The sequence below is a fragment of the Strix uralensis genome, chromosome 8 (genome assembly GCF_047716275.1).
Source record: "Strix uralensis isolate ZFMK-TIS-50842 chromosome 8, bStrUra1, whole genome shotgun sequence".
NCBI classification, from domain to species: Eukaryota; Metazoa; Chordata; class Aves; order Strigiformes; family Strigidae; genus Strix; species Strix uralensis.
In genome coordinates, this window is record NC_133979.1 from 34,403,111 (window position 1) to 34,427,937 (window position 24,827).

The window sequence follows — 24,827 nt, forward strand, 5'->3', positions numbered from 1 at the left end:
TCATTGTCTGGCTCCCCTGACACAAGAACTATAAGTATAAATGGAAATGTCTCAGGCCCAAGGAAAAAAAGCAAACACCCCACCCCCTGAAAACTCTGTATTTTTTAATAAAATATTTTTAAACGGTAGAAGTTCTTGAAACAAGGTGTTTAGGGTGGCCAAAAATTTGTGTGGGTTAAAAAATGGAATTGGGAAAATTAACTGAAGGAAAAGTCAGCAAGGGCAGCTGAGAACAAGACACCATAGCTTTGCTCAGGGAGCTCTTGAGATAGAAATTGCTGGAGGTTGGGAAAGGATGCTTTCTAAACTTAAACATTTACCATCAGAAACAGCATAGAGATCCAGAACGAATTTTGTACGGTCAATTTTATTACTATGCTTAAATAGTAACAGAAGAGTGTCCCTGGTTCCTGCAGATGTGGGATGCTGCGGTCAGAAGACTGGAAAAGCAGACCCTTGCAGATTGTTTGATACAACGGCAGCCAAACTCTCACCCAATATTGTCACATGCACCTCGCCAGAAACGTCATCGCAACCTTCTGGGTGAACTTGTCAGCACTGAGCAGTCAAGAAGTGCTGTACACAGGAAAAACCCAGCAGCCACTAGAGATCTCAACAGATTTCCACCTGCAGTATGAGAACTCACACTTTGTATGTGCAGTCATTGCAGACTTTTGCTACCTCTGTAGTTTAAAGCCCTGAAAGAAGGTCCTTTCCCAGTTTGTGGGGGATAGATACTCCTGCAGACTTACTGAACTGCAGTCTTTTTGGTTTTTTGCTTTATAATTGCCATCTCCACAGTTAATTGTATTTACTTAGTTTTCAAAATTATATCGGTAGGTGCTTTCTCTCATGTCAAAAATAAAAGTCTATTGTGTTTCAATATGCATGTTTAGCATTAGCCAGGCATTACTGCTGGCATCAATGTCACTTGCTGATTTCTAAAACCTACGTCCTAATGCCAAACAAACAATTAATAGTCAGAGTGGAGCCAGACAATGCAAATCAAGAAACGAGGCAGCTTGATTAATAGCTAAAAACATCACTGGAATCCTGAAGAGATGGCATATAATATTTATGGATTTAACATTGTGAAGTAATTTAGGTAACTGATAGGAAAAGAGAACCAGGTTACAAAGCACATATCATAATTTTATGATTGATTCTACCTGATATAAGCACCTAAAAAGATTATTATCTTTGCCCATAACAGGCCAAAGTAATGGTGCAGTTAAATCTTGATGGAACAAAACATGTGCTTCTTATATTCTTGTTTATTTTGTTATTTTTTGTTTGTGAGAGGAGGAATAATTAGTTGCTCTGGGTTTTTATTCATTCTCTTAAGTTTTTATTCATTCTCTGAATTTTATGGGCCTCATCCTGCTGTCATTTTTTGTGTAGCAATTAATTCATATCTAACCCACAACCCTGAGAGGGGGGTTGACATCCTTAATATGTCAAGGAAAAGGACATAATTTACAGCTATATTTTGGACTATCACTAGCTTTTGAAGTCTTCTAATTGCAATGGCTGGCAATTAATATAATTGACTTAATCCCTTTCACAGAAAAAGATGTCCTCTTAAGAACTGTGGGTTTATTCCAGCCCCAGATACAACTTCTTCCTGTGATACTGTGGAAGAGCTGCAGCACAAGAGTTCAGGTAATGCGTGTGACAACACAGCTTAGGCAGTTCAGTTTGCCTATGACTGAGCAGGAAAACTGGGAACTCTGGTGGTTTGGAGATACAACTTCTGTCTGAGGTCACAAGGTCTCTATGTGTCCACATCCATCCATTTTAACTCTTCAGCAGCTTTCACCTCCCCTTTCTCCTACAACCACTCATCCTGCACTGCAGTTCCTGCGGGTGATTGATCCACCCCAAAATTGTACCCCTTCCTGAAGCTTTCTTACCATAGCGGACAGTCCAGTGTATATCAAGGAGAACTTGAAGTGGCGCATTTCCTTCAGCAAGTCAGTCCCATCTGCTTGTAAATGCCTGATCAACCACCTGGCAGGCTATAAAGAGCTCCAGATTAGCTGCCTTCTCCAATGAGGTTCATCTACTTACACCACAGGACTGTTGAAGTAAAGGCAGTATTACCTGTCAATACAGATGGACTTGTACTGGACTTCCAAGAGGTGAAGAAACACAGTCTTGTGTTTTTGTTTTGTTTTGTTTTTCAAAAGGGTTGTGAAGTCTTGTGTGTTGGTATCTTCAAGTGAAGTGGGTTACAAACTTCCTGAGTTTTTCTGCAATCTGTTTGTGCATGCTTGTCATCTTCCTAGCAAGTTAAACTATAAGCAAGATGGACCACTGACACTGAGGAATGGGATAGGGTTTCTTCGTTTAAGCACCTGCCTTAGAAAAGCAATGTATATTGACTTCATGTTTTAGTGAAGTGTTTGCTCTGTGAAAGTTATATACAGCCTGGGCTCTATTAAACCAAACTTCTTGCCCATATATACATGTCTGTACTCACCTTTATATATCAGGACACTGTCCTTCAGTATATGGCTTTAGTGCTACTGCGACAGCTTATATCAATTGAGCACCTGGCAGCTGTTCAGCAAAGTATATATCTAATAATATTTAGACCGGAATGAAGAGTTTTGCTTACAGTAGATACTAGCAATACTAGTGGATTTGAGGCTTATGTACAGATGTATATGTTTTTAAATACATATAAAAATGACAACAAAAGTAAGTAGATGTAGTCTTTGTTACTTACCGTTGCATCGGCAACTTAAATTGATATTACCTGTAGTAAAGCACTGTGGTCTCCAAGTTACTGTGGAATAAAGCCTATGTGAAAGGAAGACTAGTAAAGTCTGTTGTTTGTTTTTTTTTTTTTTCCTGTCACTGAGGAAAATCATTAATCTTTCCTCTTCAAGCTTATCTTGCTGACAGAAGCTGGTGTACCCCTGCCCGAGCCAGAGCTTGGTCTGCAGCTGTGCGTCTCCACACACCTATGCAGCCCAGGGCTGGTTGCAGAGTGTGTTAAAGGAGCTGAATGAATGAAAAAGCCACTAGATTGCATTAAGCTGATGTGGTGGCATTGTTCTCTCACTGCCTTATTCAGCTGGAATCAAGTTGGAACATGCCTGTATGTGCTACAGCAGCTACCTCGGGGATGCAGGCAAACAACACAAAATTGTTTCTGGAATATGCTGAGTTGATGAACAGCCATTATGGGAAATGAACAAAAATTGTCTACAATACCAAAATATTTTTCCTTTGTTTTTAAATGCTTTCAGTGATAATTTATCTTCACCTGTAAGTGCTCATGCCTGCCACACTGACTTGCTGAGGGACATTTATATCAGCACTGGCCAGGCAAAGGCACCTAAGCAAAAGACAAATCCTGGCTTGCCATCTTGTTCATAAGCACATGTTACTGAACACGCCAGCAAGCAGACTTATAAGTGTTGAAATCATGCAGACAATATGTATCCCTACCCACTTTTGTGCTGTACCCAGAGTGGTACCTCCTTGCCAAGCTCCCAAGAACATGCGACAGAATAAAAGTAATGGAGACAAGAACATAGTTGAAAAATGCATGGTCAGGATGTGTAGGAGGTGGGAGATGGTGTTTGCCTTTCCCGGGTCATGACTGATGCTTGCAGTTGGAGGGAGATTGTGATCACATTTTGAGTACAGAGAAGAGAAAACTCAGGTGGCTTTCTCCTTACAATCTTATCTGAATTTTTTTATTGTTTGTGACCCTAACACCAGAAGATATGAGAGAGAAAGCCAGTAACTGAAATAAGAAAAAGAATCTGTAAACTCTAATCTTATGTGGATCCTCTACTAGTCCTTACTACGTGTATTACATCCATGTTTGCTCAACTCGCATAAAAGCACTTTCCTCTCTAATCCTGTTCTTCCTTTTAACAGTAGCAGGATTCTTGTCAAGTATCTCCTGGGGAATGTTCTGGTTTTGCTTTCTTTCCATGCCTTTATCACTTGCTTCCAATGAGCATATTTGATGCAAAGATTTTTATTTTTTTAATAAAAATGTCTGTGAGATCTTCATCAGCCTGTCATATACATAACAGAGTCACAGATATCATGATGTTACCATAGGTTTCTTCACATGGAGAAAATTATTTTAATGGGGCTATACTGTTACAGTGATGTTAGCATGTCAATAAATGTTCCCATATAGGCACTATTTTCCCAGAAACAGAGCTTTCTTTTTCTAGGTCAGTTTGCTGAGAAATGGCTGAAGTAGAACCAGAAAATAAATTTTAGAGATACTACTGATGGGAAACTCTACCAGCATAGCTAATATTGGGGACTTCAATAGGAAATAAGCTCTCTGTGTCTCTCAATAGCTGTTCCCCGCTTTTAAAGTGAAGATAATGTGAGGATGAAGCCACTTGATTTTGAGAAATGCAATGCCAGGGAGCAGCAAGAGCTGGCTGCTGTGGGAGGCAAAGGGAGCCAAGGATGCCAGCCAGGCTGGAAGTGTTGCTCTTGATGAGGGACACAGTCCTGCAGCACCTGAGTGAGGTGAGTGAGCAGATCTCCTGGCAGTCACCAGGGCCAGCCACTACCTGGTGGTCATTAAGAAAACTGATGGTGATGGGACAGGACTGAGGCAGAGTTGGGAATTCAAATCTGTGGGTCAGGATCAGCAACACAGATGGCTGGGCACAAAAATACCTGCAACATGGCTAAGGTGAGGCCAAGGACAAGCGCCTGAGCTTAACAGCAGGTTAGAGAAAATATTTTCAATGACAATTTTCTTAGAAACACAAAATTTATCCTGATGACTTTAGTGGCAAGCAAAGCATTCAAAGTCTTTGGTCTTTCCATGACAATGGAAAGATGTGGCAGGATATATGTTTCTCCATGTGGGAAATACTGACAAATTGGAGTGAAAATATAAAATATTTTCTCTTCGGGCATTTTCCCATCATATCTCATCCTTCAAGTGCCTCCTGTTTTTTCTTGTTCTTATCTCCTGGCTGCAGTTGAATGCACTTCAACTGAGTTTGTTAACTGAAGGAGAGAGCTGGGTATGTGTGTGAACTCATACTGGGCAACAGCGTGAAGGAGGGGAAAATGTGAGCCAGGGATTGTTTCAGGCAGCGGTGAATCGCAAGCTCCCACTGCTTGGAGCTACCCTGATGATGCACAGCAGTTGTAAATCCAGTATGCTCAGTCTGTTCGCTGCCCAGCTGGCACAACGCAACAAAACAAACAAAGAAACCAAACAGCACAAATGAATCTGACCCTGGAAGCTAAAATTAACTAATGTTAGTTTATTCCTAACAGCCTGAGAAAGCCTTGCAGTAGTATTCTCTCTGGGATTCTTTTTCTGCTTGCGTCCGAATGTCTCCATGCAAGAAACCAAGTACTTTCTCAGAGAAACCTCAAGTTTAATTGAAGACCACATACCACCAATATCTCATATTTGAGAGAGGTGTGACTGTTATGATTATTTTGAAATCTTACACTGTATTATGGATGTGGGAGGGAAGGCATTAGAGAAAACAGACTTGAAAATCCATTTAGTCTAAACCTACAAACCAATTTGAACAATGGTAATTGCATGGGTGATTCATATAGCCACTGTAAGGTGGAAAAAGAGTTCCTTCAGTGTGACTTCCACACGTTAAAATGGTTTTGTTTTCTTAAGTCCAGTAACCTAAAACTGAAATTAAATGTTCTGCATTGGGTGTATTTGGTGAGGTGTTCGCAGCAGGGGGGCTGCAGAGAGCTCAGAGAGGAGAGCAGGGCCTGCCCCATGCCAGTCCCAGACAGCTCTGCATCAGCCCCACCACAGCTGAGCCCCTCAGTGATGCTGGTGGCACCATCCTGAAAATGTATTGAAGAAAGGGTGAAATGCTGCCTAGACAGTGAGGGGAGAGGAAAAGTAGTGTGAGAAACAGCCCTGCAGCACCCAGGTGAGAGAAGCAGGAGGGATGGCACTGCAACCCATGGAGAGACCACGGTGGAGCAGGTGCCCTCACTGTAGCGCACAGAGGACCTGTGATGGAGTGTGTTTATCCTGTAGGAAGCTGTAGCCCATGGGAAGGGTCCATGCTGGAGCAGGGGAAAGTGTGAGGAGGAAGGAGCAGCAGAGAGAGGCTGTTATGGACTGACCACAACCTCCATTCCCTTGCCCTGCTTGGGGTTGGGGAGGAGAAAAAGGAGTGGGGAATGAAGTTGAACCTGGGATGAAGAGGCTTAGGAGAAAGGTGTTTTAGTTTTTCTTTGTTTCTCACTACCCAAATGTAGTTTAATTGGCAATCAATTAAATTAATTTTCCCCAAGTCAAGTCTGTTTTGCCCTTGAAGTTAATTGATAAGTGATCTCCCTGTCTTTATCTCAACCCTTGAGCATTTTTGTCTTATTTCACCCCCACCTGATCCTGTTGAGGAGGGGAAAAGAGACAGTGACTGGGTGAGGGTCCAGTTGACCAAGGCCAACCCACCACATATTTTTAAGGAGTAATTGTGTTGTAGGTATAATTAAGACTTCTCTTAACATGGTTTGTACCTGGAAATCTATGTAGTGATTTTTTTAAAAAAATATTTTTACTGTTTGTTCTTTTAAAAAGGGTTTTCCTGAAGGGAAATCAGTTTTATACATTTGAGTTACTAGTCTCAATGCTGCTATACAGAAATTTTGATAGAATTTAGAGGAGTATGATAACACTTTCAGAAGAGTTCATCTGTCTTGGAAGTTTATCACATCTGCAACCTTCAATGGCTAAGGATCTGGTTCTCTTCTTGCTAACACCAGTTTTCCGCCACTGAAGTGGTGTCACTCTTGTTACTGAAGATGTTTGTCTTAGAAGTGGAGATGAAGGTGGAAGAGAAAGAAAATGTTATAGTTTGTCTTCTAAAGAAGAAAGTTTGCCAAGTGGAAAAAACACACAGTTAGGAAAATGTCCTCTGAACTCTTTAAGAATGAATTGTGAGATCATAACATGAGTATGTATTTGTATGGGTTAATTGATGCCAAATACAAAATCCCCTCCCTCTGCCACTTTAGCCTCCTTAAGAGGCCTGTAAGGACTTTGTTTTGGAAACCTGCTTGTGCCCTTTTCTGTTTTTTGAAAGTACAAGTATTTGCATCACTGCTTCTACAGAACCCTTCTTCTTTTCTTTGCTAGCAGATGTACAACACTGGCATGAAGGAGAGGTCCACATACTTCTAGAGCTGAAAAAACACTATCTCTGGGACAAACACCTGAGGCTGGCAGACCAACTGAGCAGACAGCATGGCATAGCAGAGGTCTCCGTCTATCTTTCTTACAAATACTTGTGCTATGAAGCCAGCAGTCGTTGATATATACCAGATTTTTCTATTATTTTGTGTATTGAAAAGATCTTTACGTCAGAAAGGAAGGAGAGAAGGAAAGGTGATAAATATTTTCAGTTTTCCCATCTTGATCCTTATGCTAATTTATCATTGTATTTCCCAAGTGAAAAGCAAGGCAGTTCAGGAAATTCCATGCTGCAGTGACAAGTTTTGTCCAAAAACTGCACAACCACTTTAATAAAGGGTTAAAGACTTTGAAAAGGCTACATAACCATCTCCATTATATGGAAAAGTTCACTTTATCTCCCTAAATCTTCTTGTCACAGTGCCATGACTCATTTACAACCCCTTTCATGACTAGTCCATAATGGTTCTCAAGCTCCATTTTTTTTTTTTCTGGTGGTTTTCTGTTTCTCTTCTCCTGATGCTGTAAGGGTTACCTGTGATGAAGTCTGAATGGTGGCCCTTGAAGTCACCCTGTAGAACTGAGGCTTTTATATCATATTGTGCCAGACATCCTAGTGGACCCAGAACTTTAGTAATGTAAATACCATTAAGTGACATAATTTGGGGTTTATTCATGACTCCCTACACTCTTTTGTAGCATTTCTTGCAGGAAAAGAGACAGCACGTCCTATGCCTCCTAATCCTGATCAAAAATGTCCTATAGACAAAGTATAACATTTAAAATTAAGTTTAAACTGTTAATTGTAGCTCTTAACTACACTTATTTTTATGACTTTCAGGGTGGTTGGTTTTTGTTTGATTTTTTTTTCACCATGATTATGTACATGCTTATCTGCAATAGACAAGCTGTTAATTTAAAAAATACTTCATGGTGTAATTGTCTAATGTTTCAGTACAGTACAGCAGAACATGGATTAAGGTTCACTAGAGATGAAATATATGTGTTTCCTAACACATTCTGAAGGGCTTATGGAAAACAGGGCTGCTTTCTTCCATACCAAGGACACCAGAAAATGTGTGATACTTCTTTTACTGAGAGACATCAAGTCAAAGGGGATTCTAAGTGTTACTTTAAAACCTATACAGAATGTAAATTCCTGCTTCTTGGTCATCCTGGTAGATATGTACTTTGATGTTTGGTCAACATGGGTCTGAGGAGCTAGCTGGCTTTGCAAGCCACGTATGTATGAAGAGAGCTGTTAGACCTGAGGCAAGTTGTAGGTGAAACGTGTGACTGTTGCTTGGATGTTACAGCTGGGGGTCAGTATAACTCTGTCCATAAATGAAATACCTACGTGACACCCCATTTCTAGATAATATCTTTTTACCTGCTCAGCATGTCCAATCTTAGTCAGATTGGTCTGGCTTGTACTGTCTTGTTAACTGGCACTTTCATAGTATTTTCTACCTTTGAACTCTCAAGTCAAAGCTTTTATCTAAAAAGATGAAATCATTGCTTTTTTCAATATGTGACTCCAGTGCAAACTGTGAAATCCTTTTTGTCTGAGACTCCTCCTGTTCCTTTCAGAAGGATGATATTAAAGTGAATGCTGAATGCTCTTGCAATTGATTAGCACATCTAAGAAGAAGAGTTGTTCCTAACGTTAAGATCTATCACTGCAGTGTGATTAGACTCCAATTTTTGTATCAGCTGTGAGTGGAGTTTGGCTTGTAAAGAGAGCTAGAAATAGATGAGATGTCTGGCTGGTATCTTACTATGGCCTGCAAACCTTCCAGGAAGAGAGGGACCCTGTTTATTGCAGCGTCTGACTCCTGTAGGACCAAGGAGCAAATTTCAGGAAATGAGAAGCTGTAATTTAAGATAAGAAGAAAGATACTGTTAAGCAAGATGATTTTTAATATCCGAAAGCAGGGCAGACATCAAACATTGGCTCACACTAGTGAAGAAATAATGCTCATATAACTTCTAGAAAGTTAATATTGGAGCTGAAATGTTAGTTAAACCCACTCTAAGAGAGAAGTTCTAACCTTTTTTAAATAGCAGATATCAGAGCATACCATTTGGCTGATTTTAGATTTTATTAGACTTTGGGAACTGAGAGAGTCATGCAGATGGCTAAAGTAGAAAAACATGATTAAAATCCAGTGTCTTCCATTTTCAGCAATTTTTTCCCCATTTAAGGAGAAGAAAGGAGCTCGTATTTATCTGAACAGAAACTGACTTTTCACTAGAAATAAGGCTTAATTCACTACTCAGCAAACTCAAGGTTAAAGGTATCAAATTTGGGGGGATATAGAAAAGTCCCAAAGCATTACAAATGGTGAGCTAGGATGGCTCTGAAATATTTACAAAACTTTAGGCTCTTCTTTTAAAGAACACAACATTAAACAAAATTTCATGGATTTTTTTTTTCTGCCTTATTGGAACAAAGAGGATTTATTTTATTAAAGAAAATCTCCATATATCTGTGGTTTAATACAAGTCATCCAAAACATATAAATGACCATCCTGTTCCACAAATGTATGAGATCATCTCCCAGTCAGAGAAGGCATACTACATCTCTGAATGCTGAGGGAGGCAACAAACTTCAGGTACCCTCAAGCCGCAGTTCACAGTGGATTCTTGAACATACAGGAAAAAATTTGTGCCTAAAATCCATTGACCTATGAGAGTCCTCTTCAAAATACTTATCGGTGTCCTAGGAGTGGCTAGCTAAAACACAGGATAACTCATTTATCAGTGAAAGATTGCAGGTTTAGAAGAAATATATTGCATTTAATAATACTTCTCCATTGAGACTTGCTGTGTAACTGTTCAACAATGAGCAGATATGGCACATTTTGAGCAAAACACTCAAAATAAAGGAAGAAGAGGAGTTATTTGCTGCAACTACAGTATATCCTTCCTCTGTATAGTATCAACCATACATGATTAATATCCCTGACAGGGTCATCAAAACAGTCCTTCAGGGCATGAGTGGAAACAGCAGAATTTTCTGAAACATCATCTCACGTACAGCACTATGGGAATACCTATAGGCATTTAATAAATGGATTTTTGCTGCTGGCTTTTTTGTTCCTTTCATGAAGATTCACAGATCAGATTGTTGCAACTTGTGAATTGTTCAAAAGCAATGCTCTATCAGTATCTGACAAACATTAGCAGATGCTGCTGATATTGCTATACTCAGGGACTGAAAGTATATGATAATCCCAAATTAACAAGTGAGGCTTTAGAAGCTTTTGTCTAGCACTGGAATGTCTCTTTTGGCTACATGTAATGAAAATGTGTAGCCTTTATCTGAAATGTAACTTTTTTTAATACTAATTAAATAGTTGGAATAAATTTCCATTTAGATGTCAAAGCTCTGTAACCAAACTGTGAAACTCAGTCAGATGGTTTTATGTGGAGAAAGCAGGAGGTATTTGTTCCTGTACATACTGTTCAAACCCTCTGTGATAGTATCCTGCTTGAATGAATAGCATTAAATCAGAGAAAGTGCAGAAAGAAGATAAATAATGTCATAGGTAATGCTCTTGAGAAAAAAAGGTTCAAAAGGCTTACTCTTTGAAATGGAGCTACCTATTTGGTTCACTCTGGGCTAGAATGGTTTATTCATCCCAAGCTTATTCTTGGGAAAAATAAGGAAGATGTTAAACTATTAGTTTCCAAAACTTGAAACAAGAGGGAGTTCACTGGGAAGTGGCTGCCTATGCACTGGCAGTGGGTATTAACAGAAATTCAAGACTCACATAAATAGCAACATACCAACCTGCTCCCTCCAATGTAAATAGGCAGCTAACTGGGCAGCTGTGTGAAGAGGGATTAAAGGTTAGGTCAACAGTATATTTCTTAATCTTTATCGATTTTTTTTATCCTTTTTTTCTGTGTGCTTTGTAACTGTAGATGGAAGAATAAAGCTCTGAAGGTGATGTTTGAATTATTTCAATTAGCTTGCCCCTTCAAAGATCCCTGCAGTGAATGGATTTATGGGTGTCAAATTAAACCGGGCTTCTTCTCACCACAGAGCACTGGGGATATGGCCAGAAATACAGTTCCAGAATGGTTAAGTTCCATGATCCTGTCCAGATGGGTGGAGGTGAAGATCCCTCAAAGGGGTACACCCAAAAAGGATTTTGAAAGGGTATGAAGCTTACTCTGTCTCTGCCTGTGAAAAGGACATGGTTTGAGGAAGAGACGTTAGGTGTTACTATCTCAGCGGCATTTTTCCTGAAAACAGACTGTTTCGTCTGCAGAAGCTTTTGCAGTGAGTGCGCATTCCTGTGAGACTGCAAAATACCTTGTAGCTGCAATTCTGCATGAGCTAGAGAAGGGACAGTGAAGAACGGCTCATTAAAACCCTTTACTTAGATACTCAATTAGAGGGAAAAGAGATACTGCGTGGGTATCTTAAGTTTCACTGTCTACTCCTGTCCCTGACTGCTCTTTCCTCAGTAAATTTTAACTCATCTGAGACTTTGGGTGCCCTTCCTTTGTGCTTATACAAGATGAGCAAGAAAGAGGATCTGGGGAAATAGAGGCCAGTCAGCTTACCTCAGTTTGTGGGAATGTTAATGAACAAATCCTCCTCAACGACTTTCAAGAAGATAAAAAGCAATTCAAGTTTGGGAATAAGCGATGTGAATTTTCCAAGGGAAAATCATACCCAGCTGACCTGACTGTTTTTTACAAGATGCTTGTCTCTGTGGCCAAGAGGAGGACAACAAATGTTTATCTTGGCTTTAGTAAAGCGTTTGGTGTGATGTCCTACAGCATAGCCAAAGTTGTGAGATATGGACTTGGTAAGTAGATTGTTAGGGGTTCTAAAATTGCCTGGGCTGTTGGGCTCAAAGAGTAATGGCCAGCAGTACCAAGTCCAGCTGGCAGCCTGCTATGAGTGGTATCCCTTGGGGATTGATATTGGTGTCAATTCAGTTTAACATCTCTATTAATGACCTGGATGATGGGACAGAGTATACTCTGGGCAAGTTCATGGGTGCAGCAAGCTGGGACAAATTGCTGATGCCCTGTAGAGCAGGGATGTTATTTAGAGGGACCTCAGCAGGCCTATCACGAGTCATCTGGAGCCTCATGAAGTTAAACCAATTGTAAAGTCCTGCTGCTGGGTTGGAATAACACTGTGCAGCAGCACAGCCTGGGAAGCAGACTGGCTGTGAAGCAACCACAGAAGAAGACTTGGGTCCTGGTGGACAATCTGGACATGAGACAGCAGTGTGCCTTTGCAAAGAACGTGGCCAGCTGCAAAGTGAACTGCATTGGTGAGAGTGTAGCCAAAAGGTCCAGGAAAGTGATCCTTCCTCTCTACTTGGCATTTGTGAGACCACACCTAGAGTACTACATCCAGGTTTGGGTTTTCAGTGTGGGAGGACACTGACACAGTGGCGTGACTTTAGCAGAGGCATACAAGATGGCCTGGGGGCTGGAGCACAAGAGCTATGAGAAGATGCTGGGACAACTGTGTTTGTTCAGGCTGAAGAAGAGAAAGTTCATGGGAGACCTTATTGCTGTCTACAGTTGTCTGCTTGGAAGACACACCATAGAGTCAGACCCTTCTCCAAAGTGTACAGCGACAGGATGAAAGGCACTGGCCACAAGTCAGGACACAGGAAATTTCAGTAATACAAAGATGGTAAAAAAATTTCCAGGAGGCGGTCAAACTCTGGCACAAGTTTCTCAGGCTGTGCAACCTCTGTCCTTGGAGATATCCAAAACTTTAGCAGGTGCAGCCCTGAGCAACCTGTGGCAAATGGATCTGCTTTGAGCAGGAGGTTAGCTTAAAGCCCTTGGCAGGTACCTACCTCCATGACTCTGAGTCTGTTTCCATGATTCTGTACTTACATAAGTTCTCTTTACTTTAGAACAGTGGTGAATTACCTTTTGAAATACAACAACCCCCAGCAGTGCTACAGGCTTGGGGAGGAGTGGCTGGAGAGCTGCCAGTCAGAGAGGGACCTGGGGGTGTTGATTGACAGCTGGCTGAACAGGAGCCAGCAGTGTGCCCAGGTGGCCAAGAAGGCCAATGGCATCCTGGCCTGTATCAGCAATAGCGTGGCCAGCAGGGACAGGGAAGGGATCTTACCCCTGTACTCGGCACTGGTGAGGCTGCACCTCGATTACTGTGTTCAGTTTTGGGCCCCTCACTACAAAAAGGACATTGAATCACTCGAGCGTGTCCAAAGAAGGGCAACGAAGCTGGTGCAGGGTCTGGAGAACATGTCGTACGAGGAGCGGCTGAGGGAACTGGAGGGGTTTAGTTTGGAGAAGAGGAGGCTGAGGGGAGACCTCATCACCCTCTACAACTCCCTGAAAGGAGGGTGCAGAGAACTGTGCATGAGTCTCTTTAACCAAGTAACAAGTGATAGGGCAAGAGGTAATGGCCTCAAATTGCACCAGGGAAGGTTTAGACTGGCTCTTAGGAAGTATTTCTTTCCAGAAGGGGTTGCTGGGCGTTGGAATGGGCTGCCCAGGGAGGTGGTGGAGTCCCCATCCTTGGAGGTGTTTAAGAGTAAGGTTGACTTAGCGCTTAGGGATATGGTGTAGTTGGGAACTGTCAGTGTTAGGTCAATGGTTGGACTGGATGATCTTCAAGGTCCTTTCCAACCTAGACGATTCTATGATTCTGTGATTCTGTGAAATGGGTTTGTTAGTATTTTATACATTTAAATGTGTATAAAGTTTATGTAGTTATATTTCAATGTGGAAACTAATACATATTGGTGTGGAAAATGGCACAAGAAGAAAATATTTTGAGGTTTAAAAATGGCTCCAGGAGAGACTTTAAGCAGCTAAGAAATGCTGCAGCTCAAGACAGCTGCTGGCTTTAACTTCACAATGGCTGACTCACAATCTACCCTACTAAACACTTCATTGCACAATGTTGATTTCTTAACAAAATAAAATTGACATAGGTTTATTATCCTGTGATAGCAGTGTTATTATTATGTCCTTCTGAATAGTGCTATGATTTTAATACAATGTTTGAGAAATAGTGAATCGTATTTCAGAAGCTTGTATAGCTAATGTGTGGGAGGCTTCACACATAAGCTGCTTCACAAAAAAGTAAAGAACTCGAAACTGAAGAACACTTTGTAAATGTGAACATCCTATACGCTTGCCTGGAGATGAATAAGGGATAAGTGGCTGGAGAAGAGATAAATAAAGGCAAAAAAGGAAAACAACCCCAATCCAGAAGGGTTTACTTCTACCTCTGCTTGAAAAGTCATGACCTGAGAAGCCATGGTGACTCTTCGGTCGTCACTTTTCAGTAATACCTGGCTAAGGGATACTGTTGTTATTGTGGCTGGATGGGGGACCATTTTCAGCATTATAAAATATTTTAACTACAAGAAATTAGCATTTGTAATGGTTCTCCTTAAACTCCTAAGAAAAGCTAAGCTTGAAACATAAAAGCAGTAAGCAGTTACCTTTTCAGGTAGTTAAAGACCTGCCCAATTTTAAGCTAATGAAGTTGAAAGCATCTGCTCAGCACAGCTGCATAGAAAAGAGCAACTCTGTTTTGAAAACTCAGTGTTATTTTGCATTTGGAAAGAATTTGCATACTGTAGCATAGCCTGCGGTAGCCATTAGTTAAGGAGCTCAGGTAGGCAGTGTAGCTTCAAGGCCCTCTCCAGAGTCAGGCAGAAGATAGACTTGAAATGGGATTTCTCACTTTGCAGCTAGAGTTATGTTTCTCTCCTCTTCATGAATCACAAACCCCATCCTGAACCCGAGGAGGCTTCCTGTTGACTTTGTTGCTGGTATATTGTGCTGCTTCTGAAAACCATTACTGTTTTGATGAGGTAGCATTTTTCATGGGAAAATTTTGTTGCACCAAGTAGTTGGCAGGGGGGAATATCAAGAGGTTAACCTTAAAGAATACAAAATCCAGTGGAACATGACAGAAAATAGACTAAAGTCCAGGGAAACAAATAGATGGTGGGAGAGGCTCTTCCATTAACCTTGTCTTAAGATCACAATCTGCAAGACCTTTATCAACTCTGAGTGCACCTTTTTTCCAACCTACTTTCAAGTGTCGGTAACCTCCAATGCAAGCACAGGCTGGCTCAGATAAGTTATGTTAGCACTTACTTATATATCTTCCCTGCTCTGGTTCTGTGCTTTATTAAATAAGTGTTCTGCTTGGTTATTCCTCACTTCACAGACACAGAAGCTGAGGGAAAAAATGGTGGAAAAAGTGCCAAAATATCTTGGAGCTGTCCAGAGCAAAATTAAAAATGAATCTATGGTGCTAGCATATCCTCTGGTTGAAAAAAAATGATTGCTGAAAACAGCATTTTTTATTCATAGTGCTGTATTTCAAAGTATATTTTAAAATATCTTTTTTGAATGTTCCTATAAAAGACTAACACAGCACCTGAGCATTCTGCATATACTATCACTTCGTTAAGAATTACAAACCAAATGCTGCGTCAGCAAAAAAAGCAGGAATCCAATCCTATATAGTGAACTTGCATTGACTCCAGCTTTGCAGGTGTCGGAGGATCAAAGCAAGCTTCCTTTTCTGCATGCTTTTGTTTATTAATAAGAAGTGCTAGTGTGATGTCTGCCAGTCTTAGCAGGACACTCGACAGTTCTTGCTAGCACTACGGGAACAGACACAGGGTGGAGAGCTCTGGTATCTGAACAAAAAATTTAGTTTAAAAGGTATGCTAAGACTTTGAAGGTAACTGTTATGTCAAATAATACGTACTTAGTGCCCTGTTATAAAATCATATAATTATGTTTTAAGAGAACTATAAATACTTATCTCTTCACTAGTCAATATTTTTATTTTGCAACTGTAGCATTAGCATAAGCATTTGTAACTGCTACCTAAGAGAATTTCTGGTGCCTGTTTCAGTTCTTTGTATGAAATTATTCTTGCATGGCATTTGTAATTGTTCCTGTCAGGAAAATGGAAACCTCGCACATATTCAGTAATGTGCCTTGGAGAGCATGTAACCTTGGAGATCCGCGTAATGTACCTTCGGATAATGGAAATTCTGTAGATAGTTCCTGAAATACTACTTTCTTCCTCATGAAAGCTGAATTCTTTCCAGAGGTAATGTTTGCCCTTGGCAAAACAAATTTTGATACAATAATGTTTATAAACAGCATAGGAAGCAAGAAATCCTTCACATCTGTCAAATGTCCCAGTATAAAACTTTCTGCTTTTCAAGCGTGCAGAAGGCTGTACTGAAAAGGAGAAACTAACAAAAAAACTTTGAATGATAAGTATCCAAGAAAATGAAGCAAAATGTGATCCTTTATTGTTTATATTTGCATATGAAAATGGATTTCTTTTTCTGGAATTGCAGTTTCTCATGTCATTCTGCCCCTTTCAGATTTGTAATGAAACAAAATGCCCTTTTCAAAACAAAGTAAGGAAGGATTTTCCTTGTCAGACTATTTTCAAAGGCTCTACCAATTTAGGCCTACCCATCAAGCAATCTATCTTTTTATTAAGCTCAAAAAGCAGATACTTTTTCACCTCTGATATCTTCATGGAAGTGTTATCATGAAGAACCAGTACAGAAACTAGGTGTGTTCTCTTACTGTTTGAAAACAGTAAGTTTGTGAAAAGGAATAAATAAATAAAAATCCTGAGGTTGTATTTTCTAGATGATTGACTTGGGTACTTTGTGAATAAAAGATATAAGCTTTTAAATCATGTATGTGCTTTTTACCCGGAACTTTTCATAAATGAATCATAGAGAAATCACATACTTCTAATCCTAAAAAGCATTTGCTAGGTTGCTAAGGTATGCAGCCAGCTTTTATTATGCTGTTTGTTACTTGCAGCTATCTCCCTCCCTTGTCTCCCTCCCTCTTTCCAATTCTCCAGAATCAGCAGCACGCCCAGACTCAGGGCCATGTGTCCTTTTTAGGCAGTGACTGCAAAGCTTGCTCAGCCATCTCCTAAATTTACTGTTAGGGAGAAAGTATATCAAATGGCAGTACTGTATTAAAAAAAAAATAAATAAAAAATTAAAAAGTAGTCCATCTATTGTCCACCAGTGTCCTCCTTTCAATTTGTAATACAATCAGTTTACACTAGTCATGAAGTTTAAGGAAGCCTCTACCCTCCAAAGGAGTGCCTAGCACATTAGTGTAAAATACAATTAATGGGAATTACACCTTTCTGGCACTAAACATTACATTGCCTTGGCAATATCGCTTAAAAAATTATTATTTGGTTTTATCTTTGCCTGTGTAAAATCTTGGCTAGAACTGGTATTTCAAGGCTTTGCCAGAAGCTGCACCCCATGACAAGCTGCATTCTTAAATTTCACAGCAGGGCTGTCCTTTGGCAGCACTCCCTTCTTGAACTCGGAGTGGTGTGCTTCAGTAGCACCAGCGCCAGGATATGAAGTCTTGTTAAAATATGTATTTATTTTATGTATATATATATTTTTATATCTATTATATATCTATGTGTATATATATATTTATATCTATTTCAACTAGTAAGACTTTGACCGTACAAATTCACTTTGTAGTCTTGATGACTATCAATGTGTGAATGAAAGAGAATTATGCTTATAATAAAGATACGTTTTATGAAACTGTTTTAAATGCTAGGGAATATTTAATACATCTCCACAGGTACAGCAAGCTTAATGATTTGCTTGACCCTAAAATAATTATTAATAAAATGGGTCAAAGAAAGATATTCAATACAGCACTATTAAAAAACATTTTATCAGAATGCATTTTATATGAAAGTTTACAAAACCATGAAAGAACAAGATTTTTAATAAAACTTAGTAGGAATGTTAGTTTCTACTCGTATGATCTAACATTCTTTTCAAAATTCCTCTAAGTCTCAAAGTGAATTATCTCCAAAAAAAAAGTATGATATCCCTTTAGGCTAAAGAGACTAGTTACGATAAAAACAAACGTGAGATATTTTTACCCTGTTAGACTGTATCAGACCAGTTCCTGTAATGTAATTCATTTTTTTTCTTGTGCATGATTTGTCTCCACAGAAAGAAATGACAAAATATCAAAAAGTGGGGAAATGACAAAGTTTCTTCTTGCTGAAATTTGTTCTTTGAGGGGTCTGACTAATGCCAGTGAGAATACGTGTCTCTGTTCTTAAGTTCTTTACTGAAAGAAAATGGAAAACCTCACACCGGCTTCAGCAGTTCTGTTATAGGATTATGTGCCTTCGTGAGTCTTTCTTCCTTTCAGGATGTCTGTTCAGGGCATATCTGTGCTAACAAAGGCTTGAGGCAATGCTTTCTGCAAACTGGATTTTGAAGATGAGGAAATATGTCCATTGGAACCCTGAAGAAATAAAATTTCATTCAGTAAAGGTCTGTTCCAAAACCCCCTGAAATCAGTAGGAACTCTTCAATTCGATTCCACAAACCGTGGAGAAACACAAAAAGGTTTCAGTCAATGGCAGCTTTGATTGCAAAACAGCATTTCTCAGAAATAATTGTGCTGTGACTTACTTGACACTTTTCTGAACATGATGTTGTTGGGTTTTTTTAGAAAAAAAGAATACCTCTTTCAAGAATTGTGCACAAATAGATAAATAACAAGGAATATGTCTGAGTTTTGACAACATAATGTCTTAATGCAGCTTAGTGTTAGCAACATTCATTCTAAGCAAGCTACTTATTATCATGTCATCTTAAAAAAAAAAAAAAAAAAAGCCATGAAATTGAAAAGTGACATTAAAGATCAGAAAACAACTAGTAAAGCACAGTGTGAGGAAACAGACTAGGTCAAGTCATAGTCTTTGTGTACCCAGGGAGTTAAAAGCATTTTCATAAATTAAGAACAAATAATATAGTGGAATCTAGCATGCACTCCTAGCAGAATGATCTAAATTAATTTTGTTACTGATCCCTTGATGATATTAAGCTAATCTTCACCACCCTTACAACAGGTTTGACTGCATGTTTGTGGTTTGAAAGGGAATTTTCAAGTCAGAAGTATCTTAGTTTTCCTAGGTAAGGCAAGGTGGTGGATTACAGAACAATGCTGAAGCATGCTTAGGGACTGAAGTCTACTTTTCAGACTTGATAGATTAACAGCTTGTTTACTCAGCAGTCACTTACTGGGTGAGTTCCAAAGGTACCAGAAATGGACTTTTGTGATAATCTTCTTTAACATATTTAATTAAGAAAATAGCAGATGTTTAAAACTGAAGCTGCCATGAACCCAAAACTACTTGCATTGGCTAAAACCATTCAAGCCACTTTCAATAAATACTTCATCAATCACAAAAACCCTGTTAGCAAGTTAATTTTGTTGGCTGCATGAATTTTCTCATGTGTTTTCTTGGTTTCTTTAATGGATTCAATTATTATGGCTATTTTTTCCTGGTTCCCTAATCATTATTTTTCAAGTAGTCTCTACAGTGAATGTTTAGTTGTGTGAGTAGTTTCGTGCTTACACTCTAAATCCCTGCATATGAGATACCTGGGTTAAATGTGTTCCTAATAGACACTTATATAATTGCTTTTAATTTTTTTAAAAAAACATTATTTGGAAATGTATCTTGTTATGCTAGTTGGTAACTCTAGGCAACTGTGTATTGTAAATGTATCTGGCTGAAGTGAATCATCCCCAAAAGCTTGTAGGCCATCATCAGTGTGGCTGGGAATAAAAAATGACAGATAGGTAAATGGAAGCAAAATTTGTGCTATACTATGCCATTCAACTCTGCAGAATTTATCCGGGTTTTTCAGGGTAACCAAAAAACCTTCTCAGAAACCTCCTAAACCTTCAGGTTTAGTCCAGTAGATTGTAAATATGTTATTTACGAAATGATGAGTATTAAAACTATGCTGCCTTCAGATAATTCTGAAGGTCCTTAGAAAGATGGTGAACATGAGTGGTTTTGTTTGCTTACAGTTTGAAATCTGATTCTGATTTGCAAGTCTGTAAGGGTCTGTCTCTGAAACACGTAGCATTTTTCAGCATTTCAGGATTCTGCTGAAGGAAGGCAAGTATAAGCACAATTTTAAGCTCAAATCGCTTAGTCAAAATAGGCCCTTAAAAAGCATCCCACAACATCCAGCGCCTGTCATGTGGAGCACCTGTGGTGCTAAATCACCTTCTACCATCTGCAATCAGTCACCTGTCAAAGCATTTTTGAGAAGAGTTTGAGAAAGAGGGGTTAGCTGCTTAAACTCCCTTTCTTTGAACAGATTCACCAAAACGAAGCCCATCCAGAAAACATTTGGGTCAGTGTCTAATGCCCTCTGACAGCCAGATTTGGGTGATAAACTTGCACTGACCTTTTAAAGTCTGAGGTTTTCTCATGCAGGTTATCATACACTTTCTAACAAATAACACTTCTGGAAGTCATGCAGAGTAGAGCACATGTTTGAAGGATAGCTATTTGTCAGCGGTCTGAATAAAAATGTGTAATAATACTCTGAGTTGGCACGTATTACATTTGCACCTGTATTTTAGGTCAAGTTATGAAACTGTTGTATTTTGGCATTGCTTGACTTTACTCAGAGGAACTATATCAACCAATACGAACAGTGTCACCGATATGTATATTACAGCATGTATGACTATGCAAGGAATTTACCTGATTCCTTTTTCCTGTCTGAAAGCATCTTCTGAGTGCTTACTAAAATTTAGGTGCTGTATTTCCTACTTCCTTTTGGAAAAAAAAAAAAAAAATTCTTCACATGCAGCAATAGGTCATTCTTTTATCCATCTTTATAATAGTACACTTCAAGAATATTGCTAAAATAGCTGCTGATCAGGTACTTCACGAAAGTGTGGTAGATTCCCAAACTGAAGCTTAATTAGAAATTGGAAGATAATTTGATGTTTTAAAAAGACTCAGTACAGAGTGTGAGCTAAAATGTTCTACCAATCTACCTGTCACTTGAAGTTGAATATATGTAGGTATCTCTAACCCTGTTCAAAGGTTCTGTGGTCAAGCTATTCACTCCTTAATACAAAGAACGTAGCTGCTTTCCATGTATTGATTCAGGATGGACTTTACAGACTCTAAGCACTCATTGCCAGAAAATGAACACACAAGAGTAAGCAGTAAGCTCGATTTATAAAACATAATCTTAATATAGAGGCGATGAATACAAGATTAGCATAAGCACTGCTTCTAACCATCTGGCTTATATAAACTTCTCCTCAGGTGTAGTGTCCTACAGCTGCTCTAAGGGCAGGTACATGCACTACTCATGTATCCTGACAGTCTCTCTTTGTTCACAATAGCGGTGTGTCTTTCAGCACTCTTGTTTCTTGCTCTTCCAAAAAGTGTCTGCTTGCTGGCTGGGAAAGCCCCTCCCCAAATCCCTGGATTCTGGATGTGCAAGGACTAAGTCCACACACCTAACAAAGGGTCTACAGCAAGTCTGAGCCACAGTAGTTTGTAAGTGCTTGAAAGAGTTCAGGGGGTGAGTTCTGTTTGATAGTTAGATCAACAATGCAAACTGTGGTCATCTGTAATGTGAATTATGAAAAAAAGTACTCCCCTCACCAAGCTGCTTGTCATTCTGCTAAGATAAAGCAGGTTCTAAACATTACGTGCAGTGAGGCCCAAATGTCCTCCTTTCTCCATGTTACCAAGCTTTAATGAATTTCATTATTCTTTTTTAATTTACATGCTCTTGCAGAATAAAGGTCCCCAAATCATTAACTAATTTGATAAGTCTGAAGTACCAATTCAATTCTCTGGTCCCTTGAGAATCTTAGCCATCTTGTTCAAACACCTCTTAACTTAGTTTCATAATTAGATACACCTTGATTGATGGTTTTTTGTATAGCACTTGCAGAGGGAAGGAAATCAACCTAATTGTTATCACAATTTAGCAGGTTTAAGATTAAAAGTCTTAACCAAATCACTGATTTCCAAGAGGAAACAAAGCCCCGCTCTGATGTAGGGCAACGTAAGAAAGGTCTTTCAGGTAATGACTCCAATAATGAATTACTTTGGGAGGAAGAAATTGATATGACAATTACCAAGAAAGTTTTTTCCATGCTACCTGCACTTTGGATATATATTTATCTGAAAACAGGGACATCTAGTTTTTCTTGTTCTTAATAGCTAAATCATTGCAAACAGGAAGTTGATGGTGAAATAAATATTGGAAACAAAGTATTAGGTAGAATTGGAACAAAAGGAAAACAGTACTTTTTTCTAAAAGAACCCCTTTCCTTTTAGAAGAACTTCTATCAGAACTTTTTTTTAATTAAAAAAACAGTAATTTTGAAAGCTGTGTTAAATCTCAGACATTTATGCCTGCTCACATGACATGAGCAGTCCTTGTGTAGTCAGACTTTGTGGCAGGGGTAAGTAGGGTCGGGCACTGAGTCACCATGAACACACCTTGCTTGTTATTTGGTTATAGTCGAGCTGTGGGTTACAATGTGCTGTTATGATTGGCTATGAGAAGAAATAAGAATAGTTCTTGTCTGAGACATAACACAGATAGGAACTTATTTCATCATTAAAAGCAAGCCTGTCTCAAAATCTCCATTCTTACTGAAGAAACTTGTCTGCAGATGTACAAATGAGAAATTGTTGCATCACTATAGAACATGAATAACTTTAGGACTGAAATGATGACATGAGAACCATGTTTTGGGTGCAGAATCAGTGCTACAGAGTGCATAAACTTAAAATAATTACTTTCTTGTTTATGCAATTGACTAAGAGCTTCAAAGTTAGGCCTTGTCACACATTTAAAGAGAACTGGAGCAGGCTTTCTGTTTCTGACACTATTTATCTATGTGTCATGAACTCGGTGTACAGCAGTGAATCACAGCATATATAGGCAAACATTATGGATATGGATGGGCAGAGGGATTTGAATTTACAAGTATCTGAAATGGGTAGTAGCAAATAAGAGTTTTCTCAAAGTTTTGAGTGTTTTGGGAATAAATCTTGTGTTAAATCAGCTGGAAAAATTGTAAGCCGTATATTTCTTTATATTGTCATCTGTGTGACAGTCTTAATGTTTGGGAATTATTCAGGGTATTAAAGGTGTCAGTGGTTACAGATTTACAGTTTGTGTGTACTACTGAAGAATTTAATTACAGGGCCTGGGAAGTTGTGAAAAGACTAAGTTATTTTCAGCAACCTCTTTTTTCTCATTTTTCTATCACTTTCGAAAGTTTTAGATATTAACTTTGTGACTAGTAGTGGTTAAACGTAGCCTATGTATTCTGTTTGAGTTGTGGTTATGCTGGAGATCACATCATCAGAGTAGGAAACTGGAAATGCAAGCTTTCATCTAATGGTTGTAGAGTGGTAATCTGAGAGGAGTCTGATTTTACTGATTTTTGGACACTTTCAGTAGCCCTGTTACTTTAGCCATGCACAGTTGACTACTGCAGTCGATTCTTTGTTGTTGCTTGGTTTAGATTTTGGGGAGTTCTGTGCTGATTTTCTTAAATATTTTTCCTTTTAAGAAAACTCAGTTTTGACTTTGCAGGAAGTTTAGAACAAGACTCTGTGCTGTATTTATAAACACATCATGTCAGTTATAGGCACATATCAGGCAAAATCTATGGCCAGCATGTTATTAGGTATTCTGGGATTTTGCATTAATGGTAAGGAGAATGATGGGAAATATGTAGAATTACAAAATTTTGGATGAAAACAGGCCTCAGTTCTGGAATCTCAGGTTTAACGAATCATTTCCAGCCAGTCTCTATCAGTAGAAATTAAGCAAGTTGTTTACATGCAAATTCACGTTTGCTTTGGTAGGTAACTCTTGTCTCCAATGAATGGTCATAATGTACTGATTGACAGAAGTAATAAATCTGATAAGGGTTGTCATCAGCTAATAGAGTGAGGTAAAGGAAATCCATAAGGGAAATCAAGAAGCTCTAAACTAAAGCTGGCCAACCTTTATCACTGTATTAATTTCCTTATTAATTGGCACAGAGTGGATATTTGCCAGGTAGAAAAGTCATTGGCTGACAGCAAAAGGAGCATAGAAACTGAAGAGGGAACAGACAATACTTCATTTTAGCTGATGGTTTGAAAAAGTATACTTTATAGTGCAAAGTTGAGGTGGGAAAATCTTGTCAAGCAAGGTCCTAAAAACAATAGGAATGGATTATTAAAAAGAACAGTCAGTATATGGAAGACCCAAACAAAAGACAGAAGCTGAGACTCATGACCTAAACATGTATATGCTGATTACAGCTCTCCAATGTGGTCTGGTAAGACTGAAAGCTACTGTTTTAACATTTCTCAGAGCAGTGACGAGTGGTGTTCCTCAGGGGTTGGTGTTGGGACCGGCGCTGTTTAACATCTTTGTCAGTGACACGGACAGTGGGATCGAGGCACCCTCAGCAAGTTTGTTGACAACACCAAGCTGTGTGGTGTGGTCGACACACTGGATGAGCCATCCAGAGGGACCTGGACAGGCTGGAGAGGTGGGATGTGCTGACCTCATGGAGTTCAACAAGGCCAAGTGCAAGGTCCTGCCCATGGGTCGGGGGCAATCCCAAGCACAAATACAGGCTGGGCGAGGAGTGGATTGAGAGCAGCCCCAAGGAGAAGGACTTGGGGGTATTAGTGGATGGAAAACTGACTGTGAGCCAGCAATGTGCACTCGCAATGCAGAAAGCCAGCTGTGTCCTGGG